We start from the raw sequence: 10,986 nt of genomic DNA on the forward strand, positions 1-10,986 counted from the left end.
GATACATAGAATGTGATTTACAAAGAAATGAATATGCCCTTAAAATACCTCCACCTTTAAATATATATATATGTATTATATATATATAAATATATATATTATATATCTATATATATATAAATAGATATAAAATATATATATAAATGTATTGAATAAGTTATTTGGTGGTTTTCTTTTCTGCTTTTCAGTAAAAAATATTTACAAAACTTCAATGATCACCTCCTACAATAAGATACATCTGGGTAGCAGAGTGCTTGTAAAATACACTTGCCAATAAGACACAAAAATATAAATATTTTAAAATAACATCTCTGAAGAAGAAAAATGTCTGTTTTTCAATAAACTCTGGAATTGTATTCTCCTCATCCACCAAAAAGAAAACCAAGCAAACCAAAAAAACAAAAACAACCCCCCCCCCCAAACAAACAAACAAAAAACCAGGAATGAAGAACAGCACTGGAAAAATAGAAAGAAGTGGTATGAGCCTTTAAATAGCTAGGAAGCTACAAATTTTGGTCTCACTGTCAGAGCTGTGACATTGTTCCTCATATTAGAGATTTACATTGAGGATATTAAGATTCATGTGTTTCTTTTAAGTAAATTAATTTCCATTTTTGCATACATAACATTGCTTTGGTTGATTTCTGCTCCTATAATAGAATCAAGAAATCTATTATTACAGCTAAAAGGAACTTTGTTTTATCTGTTTCTGTTCCTCCCCATTCTGCCAAAACACAGTTCATAAAGAAACTAAGGGCCACAAAAGTTAAGGGGGTGCCCAGGGCCCCATGCTAGTTAGTGTCTGAGCCAAGAGTGGAAGGGAGGGAGATTTCCAATTCTCTGTCTAAAGCAGCAATAGGCAGACTGTGGGTGGTGGGCCAAATGTGGCCCACTGCTTGTTTAGTATGGCTTGCAAGCTAAGAATGATTTTCACATTTTTAAATAGTTGGAGGGAAAAAATCAAAAGAAAATTACTATTTCTTGACAGGTGAAAACAGGTCAAAATTATAAGAAATTCAAATTCCACTGTCCATGAGGTCTTATGGACAGAACACCGGCACACAGTGCATGTGTGTATCCTCTGTGGCTTCTCTCATCAGCAGAGGTGAGTGGTTGCAGTAGAGATATATGGTCTGCAGAGCCTAAAATGTTTCCTCTCTGGTCCTTTCTAGAAAAAGTTTGCAGAATCATGGTCTACAGCCCTTTATGTGTCAAGACTGCTTTACAGAACAGGGCCAGAGATAGAGAAAGTGCTCTTAGTGCACAAATGGGAGGACTTCTGGGCCTCCTGGTTCAACCCAGTTGCTTTGCATGTTGGATGCTGCTGGGAGAGGGGAGAACTGACAGGTGCCCTACATGTCCTCCAGCTAACACACTGAGTGAGGTGGGAGATTTAGTTTGTTCTCACTGCCCTTTCAATCAGGAGCCTCTCAGCTAACCCTGTCAACAAGGAGACCAATTAGTGCCACTTTGGATGTGAAAGGTGTTTCCTTAAGGCAGAACTGAGATCACCACCTCATTCACACAAACAATTCAGGGTCACAAGGTTAACCTGGTTAGATTCAAACCAGGGCTTAGAAAGTGAAAGGCAGCCCTCTTACCGATCCCTAGAGCTCTCTAGACTCCTTAGAAAAAGTGTCAAAGAATTCACCTCATTTACCACAAGGGGACCTAACACTTCAGGGGTAAACAGCTAACGGGCCCTGCAAATTTAATTTCCCGCCCACAAGATTACCCTCAGATTTCCCACAGATATTTATGGCAAAACTTTATTAGAGCCATGTGTAGTAATCAGCTTCCTTGGAATTCAAGTCAAAACACCAGGCCCTCCACTTCAGAGTTCTGAATTCTTTAGGAAATCAAAGACCCATCTCCAAGGGCCAGTGAGTTCTTTAAACACATTTCTTACAAGTGAAAATATTCTTTTAAAGGCAACTTTATTTTATACAAGATTGCCAAAAAATTTCCTGTAAATAAAATTTTAATGTGCATACTGCAATATTTTAATAAGATGAGCAGAGCTTACTTCTTAAACCCTTTGGTGGATCATTTCACAAAAAGAATAAAACTATTTTTTTGAGAGTGCATAGTTTGTTTTCTGAAAGAATTCATAAGTTAAAAAACTGAAGTGCTATTCACATAATATAAATTGCTTATTCTAAATAAATCAAACTTGTTTTTTTTAAATGAACAATTTAGTGGCAATCAATATGTTCACAATGTCATGATTTGTTTTTTATGTCAATGTAGCCTTTTCAAATTTGCCTAAAATTTTGTTTATATTTTGAATATTAAGAGGCCATGTACACCCATAGTGTCTATGTTCCTTGAATGAATTTGAAGCCAAGAATTGCTTTTTAAAGTAGAAAACTGTCCCTCTTGGACATTCAGATTGCCAAAAGGTAAACCACACTAGTGAACAATAGGAAAAGAAATTCTTTTAAACCTAATCGATTACGATCACTCAGTAAAAGAACTTATTGGGTTTTCTAGGTTGTAGACATTTCTTTGGGGTCATTAATATCTCCCAAATTTCCCCCAAACTACATACTTTTTTAAAAAGAATGCCTTTATTATTTCTGAAAAATGATACATCTTATTATTAAAAATTTAAGTAACATACAAAAAAATTCACTTGAAATTCTACCACCCAGAAATGATCATCTTTACAAAGGTGAACATTTTTCTAGGTAAACATATAGACAGAAATAATTTTAGAAAAATGGAATCATTATAGATAACATTTTAAATTTAAAATATTACACTTAATTTCAGGAAGATGGAATAGATATACTTTGTTCTTTCCATTTAATAATAACTTAAAAACCTTGGAAGATTTACATATTCATATATATATATCTCCCCCAAGGTACAGCTACTATATACTGGCAGATGGCTGGCTAGGGACTCAAGTCCCAAGAACAATACCACAGTGATTAGTTCCCTGGAACTTTTCACTTTGTATATCCCAGACTGGACACCAGTAAAGTCAGCCACCTGGAAATGCCAGTAGACACAGACAAAATTAACACCTCAAGAAAAGCCCGCTCTCTCTAGCTAAAGGACCAGCAAAGGGGCAGCCTAGCAAGACAGTCTTCAACACACTAACCATTCTACTCCAGCCAAACATCCTGGAAAAAAACTGTGACCCCACTATTATCCCACCAGCAAAGGCCAGTTGGAAAGCCTAGATTTCCACATTTGCCAGGCTGTAATGATGTGTCCCAACTCCCTCAGCTTCCAAAAGTGTTGATAAAGGAGTTGTGGCGAGCCCCCACCCCCAATTTCCTGCAGTTTCAGTGGAGATCACGTGGGAAACTTGCACTTCTGCCCCTACCAGGCAGTGCTGAGTGCCCCTCCCTCCCCAGGTAAAGAGTGAGGACTGCCACTGTAACTCAGCAGTTACAAAGCCACCCCCTCCTCAGTGTCAGTGGAGGCCACGTGGAAAGCAATAATAAGATGTCCCACCACTTTCAGGCCTAGTGGAGAGCCTGAAAGCCCCTCGCCACCCAGAAGTAACAACAATTCCTGTACCCAGCTATCATGGATAAGCAATGTTATTCAGCCATAAAAAAGAAGGAAATCTTGCCATTTATGACAACATGGGTCTTGAAGGTCTTATGTTTAGTGAAATAAGTTGGACAGAGAAAGACAAATACTGTATGATCTCACTTAAATGTGGAATCTTTAAAAAAAAAACTCATTCTCATAGAAAAAGATCAGATCTGTGGCTACCAGAAGTGGAGGGGGTGGAGGGTGAGGAAATTGGATAAAGGTGATCAAGAGGTAAAAACATCCAGTCATATGACAAATAAGTAATTGAGGTGTAATGTATAATATGATGACTATAGTTGACACTGCTGTATGATGTATAGGAAAGTGGTTAAAAGAGTAAATCCTAAGAGTTTTCATCACAAGGAAAAAAACATTTTTTTTTCCTGTATCTATGTGAGATGAAGAATGTTAACTAAAATTACTGTGATAATCATTTCACAATATATGTAAGTAAAGTCATTATGCTGTACACCTTAAACTTATACAGTGCTGTCTATCCATCATATCCAGCAATTCCACTCCTAGGTATATGCCCAAGAGAGATCAAAAGATACGTTCACACAAAAACTTGTTACATGGTTGTTCATGGTAGCATCATTCATAATAGCCAAAAAGTAGAAAATCCAAATAGCCCTCAACTGATAAGTGGTTAAACAAAATGATGTGTATTTATACACTGGAATATTATACAGCCATAAAAAGAAATGAGGTACTAACACATGCTACAACATGGATGAATGTTGATAACATTATGCAAAGTGTTAAAGAAACCAGACACAAAAGGCCACACATTATGATTCCATTTATATGAAATGTTCACACTAAGCAAATCCACAGAGACACAAAGTCCATTAGTGGTTGCCAGGGGCTGGGAGGAGAGAGAAATGGTGACTGACTGACTGCTAATGGGTATGGGTTTCTTCTTAGGGTGATAAAAATGTTCTGAAACACGATAGCGGCGATGGTTGCACAGCCCTGAGTATACTAAAAACCAGTGAATTCTACACTTACTCTTTTAGAGTAACTATCATGTTCTGTGAATTATCTCAAATTGTAAAATTGCAAACAAACAGCAACAACACCCACCTCACATTTTGGAGCTCTAGGCACTGAGGCTCTGAGTGCCTGGCCTGAGATGACTCATGAGTTGCCAGAGTTTCCAGGTGGTTAGGGATCAGCTAACTCTGAGGACTACAAAGCAACCTCATCCTGTCACAGAAACACCCATGGCTGCCTTGATCTGAAGGGCAGGACAGGACCCAGCATGGCCTCTTTTTTCCTCAGTCTTAAAAAAAAGAAAAAAAAGTAGACAGAACTTTGTATCACATTGTACCAAAGTCATATTCCAGGTTTTGACATTGTACTATAACTATGTTACATGTAACCACTAGGGGAAATGAGGGAAGGGTATAATGGGATCTTTCTATACTATTTTTGCAACTTTCTGTAAATCTGTAATTATTTCCAAATAAAAAGTTTTAAAAAAAGTATTAGACTCAATTTTACTTTGGATAAATTGAAAATGAATTGTTGAACTTCAGATTTTTCTTACTACCGGAGTTTTCTTTCTTTTTTTTTATTTTTCATGTTTTTTCCCCAGTTTTATTGAGATATAATTGACCTATAGCAGGTACACAGCATGATTTGAATTACATATATTGTGAAATGATTACCATAATCCATTTTTGTGTTTTTTAAAATACATACCTTAAATCCTTAACTATAACATACTTTGTCTCCTTCCATAAATAATAAAGTTTACAGACATCTGGCATATATATGTGTGTGTGTGTGTGTGTGTGTATAAGTTTAGCTTTTTTAAAAATTGAGGTATCATTGATGCACAGTGTTATGTAAGTTTCAGCTGTACAACATAGTGATTCATAATTTTTGAAGGTAATATTCCATTTATAGTTACTATAAAATATTGGCTATATTCCCCTGTGTTGTACAATATATCCTCGTGGCTTATTTATTTTGTACGTTGTAGTTTGTACCTCTTAATTTCTTACCTCTATCTTGACCCTCCCCCACTTCCCTCTCTCCAGTGATAACCACTAGTTTGTTCTCTACATCTGTGAGTCTGTTTCTTTTTTGTTATATTCACCAGCTTGTTTTTTTTAGATTCCACATAAGTGATAACATAAAGTATTTGCCCTTCTTTATCTTATTTCACTTAGCATAATACCCTCCAAGTCCTTCCATGTTGTTGCAAATGGCAAATTTTTATCCTTTTTTATGGCTGAGTAATAGTCCATGGTGTGTGTCTCTGTGTGTGTGTACATATGTGTATATCTCAATATCATATCTTCTTTATCCATTCATCAGTTGACGAGCACTTAGGTTGCTTCCATATGCTGGTAATTATAAATAATACTGTTATGAACATTGGGGTTCACGTATCTTTTTGGATTAGTGTTTTTGTGTTTTTCCAGATTTATACCCAGGAGTAGAATTGCTAGGTCATATGGTAGTTCTATTTTAAGCTTTTAGAGAAACCTCCGTACTATTTTCCACAGTGACTGTACAAATTCACATTCCCACCAACAGTGTATGTGGGCTCCCTTTTCTCCACATCCTCTACAACCTTTGTTATTTACCACTGGAGTTATTTTAATAAGAATTCTCTAGACTGAATTAAAATTACAGAAAACAGAAAACAAAGGACAGTATCTGATGTTCCTTTATTTTGAAAGATGGGAAATTAGAACACTTTTAGTTTTCATTATATTATTTTTTATTAAGATTTTAAAAATTGACATTATAAATGAAATTTTCACAGTTCCCTTGTCTGCTAGATTTTTTACCTCTATCTTGACCCTTATCATCATTTTTATTATTCCCCTTAACAGAGGCACTGGGGATTGAACCCAGAACCTCATGCATGCTAAGCATGCGCTCTACCACTTGAGCTATACCCTCCCCCTGCCCATATTTGCCTTTATTCTTAAAGGATAATAACTAGGTTAGTTATAAAATTCTTGGGTTACTTTTCCTTGGAAGATTCTAGAAGTCGCTCTATTGTTTTGTGATTAAGAGCTGATGCAGAGAATTCTCCTTCCTCTGTTGACTATCATTTCCTCCAGCATCATTTTTATTAGGTTGAACCATATGAAAACACCATTTTTTGTAGGCCAAAATAATCAAATATCAGCAATTTCATATGGAAAATAAATAGAAAGTGTGTTAGGCTGAACCATAAGAAGTTACCTATTTTGTAGGTAAAAAATAATTGGACATTGTAAGTTTATACGATTCAACCTAATGTACTATTTTCTATTTTATTTTGTTTAATTTCTTCAAGCCTGTGAGGTCTCTGGTTTCCAGTTTTGTTACTTGGTTTTTTATTGATTTTTTTTTTATGGGGGAGGTAATCAGATTTGTTTGTTTGTTTGTTTAATGGCAGTACTGGGCATTGAACCCAAAACCCTCCCACCCTGGTTTTTTTGTGGATTTTTAAGGTGATTTTCTCTGTATGGATTTTTGACTTCTATTCCTTTCATGAGCTCTGCCAATTCATTTTTTTCTCTTTTGTTATCCATCTCTTCTATGCATTTTCATAATTCTTCAGCCTTTTAAAAAAGGAAGATTTCATAAAGATCACAGAGAACTATTTAAGCCTTTTGTTTGGAGGAAATTTTTGTGAACGATTTCATGTTTTTCATCTGTCTTTTGCTTATGTTCTTTTTTTTTTTTTTTTTTTTTTTAATACTTATGTCCTAAGTTCCTTGGGGAACCTTCCGTCATGTTATCTCAAATGGCTTTCAATGTTACTTCCTTTGCTTTCTCTTGGAGTATCTTCCTTCAGCTCTCAGAATTCAAGACCACTGACATAAGGCCCTTTAGGATCTGGGCCCTCTACCTATTGCTACCACAGCACCTTTCACCCATTTCATCTTGAAGGATCCTCCTTTGGTAAGAGCTAGGTCAGAGATCATACAAATGGTGAAGATGACTTGGTTTATCTCCAGCTCTATCTCCGGGATAGAACCCAGGTCTCTACAAGAATTATTTTCTGCTTCTTCGGTGGCTCGTTCCTTTTTTTTTTTTTTTTTTTTTTTTTTGGCAGTGGGAGGTTATTAGGTTTGTTTGTTTGTTTGTTTTTTGTTTGTTTTTAGGGGAGGTGCTGGGGATTGAACCCAGGACCTCATGCACACTAAGCACATGCTGTACCCCCTCACCCCACTACAATTCTTAAACTGCATCTGTCCTAAACTGTTTTTCCAAAAATAGTATAGGCTCTCAAGAATTTTTAGTTACATTCTCTTGAATTCCAGTTCATTATGAAAAGAATCCAAGACATGTTTTTATTTGATATCTATCATGAGAACTAAGAAATGCAATTCAAATGTTTTCACTTTATGAAGCTGGGGAACGACTTCAGCTAGTGTTACACAGTTTGGCAGGCAAACACTCTTCTTAAGTGTATACATGTATGATTTGAGGTGAGTCCCACAGTTCTGGTTTATTGCCTCAGTATTCTCACCTGTAAAGTAGGAGGATGAGGGAAAGTCCTATCATATGAACTTAAATGCTGGTTGAGTGAAGGATGATTTAGGGTAAGGATTGGGATAGAAGAGGAGCAGAACAATACTGAAATAAGATTAAGATTATACATTTTACTATAAAATGTAGATTTTACAAAGTATCATTTCTTATATCTACCTTGTAACTACAAATATCTATCTTGTTTACACAGTATTTCAGTTGTCATATTTTCTTATTCTAACATTATTTGTACTGATTTATATTTCCTCTATCATTTTCTCAATTAAAATATGCATGTAAAACCATACTCATTTTAGAGTGTTGTTTTGAAGGTTAATATTAGTAAAGATATGAGAATCTTCATCATGACCTGAAAGAATGTGGTTATCTGTGGGATTACATCACTTAGGGATAATATACATTTGCTCAAAGTAACTGATATTAAAGTTTAATACTGAATAGTCTCTTTACAACAGAGAAACATTTTGAACTGAGCAAGGTGGCACTTAAGTAGTTACTACTAGCAACAGTACAAGACAGGAGTGGCTCTGACCCTGCAGGTTAAACTTCAACTCTGCTATTTTAAGAAGTTTAACAAAGAGTTTTACTGTCAATGTAAGCACCATTAAACCACAGCTGGCCTGCACTGGCACTTTTTAAAAAATTGTAGTTGATTTACAATGTTAATTTCTGGTGTACAGTGATTAATATATCTATATATTCTTTTTCATATTCTTTTCCATTATGGTTTATTATAGGATATTGAATATAGTTCTCTATGCTACACAGTAGGACCTTGTTGTTTATCTGTTTTATATATAGTAACTTGTATCTGCTAACCCCAAACTGCTAATTTATCCCTCCCCAACGCAGTGCTTTTTTTTTTTTTTAATGTTGAATGGAGCTGAAGATTGAATTCTTAAAAAGAATTTTTAAGGTTTTGTTTTTCTCATATTTCCTCTTTTCAAAAAAATTTTTAATTGGAATATAATCCATTTTCGTATGCCAGATCAATCAACCCTTCCTGTCTGTACTGACTAAATCCCATACACCATAACTTTATCAGGTTTCTATCTCTTATGCTTACACTGTGACACCTGAGCATTTTACTTTCTCCAGTTCTGTTTTGGATATAGGTATATCACAGAGTAACTGCCAATTCTTTCAATAATCATAACAGAAGTGTATGTGCAACCTCATAATCTTGGCAATGGGATCAAATTAAGTAATGACTTACCTCAAAATCTTTTGTCCTATCCAAGCAGATAAAGACTGGTTCCTGGGAAATAGGAACTGGTCTGCATTTACAACAAATTCTTAGTAATTTAAAACAAGAGTACTGCTGAAGCAATGTTGAATGTTAGGGAAAGCAAGAAGCTCCTGGGTCAGAGGGAGGGTATAGCTCAAGTGGTAGAGCACATGGGTAGCACGCACGAGGGCCGGGGTTCAATCCCCAGTACCTCCTCCAAAAATAAATAAATAAATCTAATTACCTCTCCCCTCTAAAAATAAAATTTAAAAAATAAAAAGAAGCTTGTGGGTCATAACTTTTATTTCTGGGCTTCAGTTTCCCAAGGTGATCTTTATCTGCAGACTGCTGGAGCTTTCAGGCAATCAAGAGTTAAAGATGACCAAGTCTTAAAACAGAAACAAATTAACAGTGGAGCTAAAGGATTAGCTTTTTTTTTTTTTTTTTTTTTTTTTAAGGTTTAGTTTTGTAGAATGGCAGAATTCTCATTTTATTCCAAGTTCTAATTCTTATAGTGTTGGCTGGTTGGCTGCTTCTCTTCTGGAAATAGTAGCTCAAAGGTTAAAAATTCACCTCTTGGAAACATTTTCAACAGCCAGGTGAATGCCCCCTGAGTTTGAAAAGCTGCTAAAAACCCTGGGATTAAATAACAGATGGATTTGGGAAATTGCAAACCCAAGGCTAGTGTACTTCATGCCTTAAGAAAGAATGGTTCAAAGCAAGTTTTAATTAAATATTTATGTTATAGCCAGAAACAGCAATTGGTCTTTGTGTGACCATTGACTGGCTTTCAAAAAGGTCTATCTAGCTAAGAAAGAAAATGAATAGACATTAAATATTTATTCTTTATATGTTATAAGTGGATTCTGTTCTTTCCTCGCCTGAAGGAAGATAAAAAAGCTAGAGATAACCAGCGAGTTATGTTTGGAAATACAATCTTATAAAGACTAGGAGTCTAGGTTCAACTATTAAGTGGATATGAGGTTTTACTGAGGCCAGATAACGTGAAATACTAAACTCTTTACCATTTATCTGGGGACCACAAAGGAATAACTTTCCATTGTTTCTGGCTGCATTTTCTCACCTTTAGAAAGGGGAAAATAATATGACTAATTTTTTTTTTTCTGAAGCATAGACTACCAACTGCTGTATCAATTTTCCAAACCCTTATATGACCCTTGTAAAGGAGAATTTGTCATAGTAAACTAATCCCAAGATGAGTTTATGTTTTTGGTTTTATCTTGACTCTGAAATTTTAGAGTGATTAAGAACCACACAGCATGCAAATTCCTCATATTTTGTCTCTTTAGATGTGAGGTTTTTAAAGTTTTTTTGAACTTCAAGGTCAGTGCTGTGATAACCTCTATATAATGGCTTCCTATAGATCACATCTAAACTTGTTCCCTGCTCTCTCTGACGTTTCATTTGCCTGACTTGCTAGAGTAATGGCACACTATCAATTATTGTTGAACCAAAGGTGAAATATGCACCTGATTTAGTAGACAGAGAATTTTTAGGGCAAAGGCCACGAAAATAAAAATAAATGCAATTTAAAAAAAAAGTGTTTGGAAAAAGTTCAATTCTGAACTTAAATTAACCCCCTAAATTTGAGAGCCTAGAACAAACTTCACATGAAGAGGTACCATCTTAACCACATGTTAACAATAATGAAACTGCAGTATTGCAATAAAGGA

This window comes from Camelus dromedarius, chromosome 8, assembly GCF_036321535.1.
Source record: "Camelus dromedarius isolate mCamDro1 chromosome 8, mCamDro1.pat, whole genome shotgun sequence".
Classification (NCBI taxonomy): Eukaryota; Metazoa; Chordata; class Mammalia; order Artiodactyla; family Camelidae; genus Camelus; species Camelus dromedarius.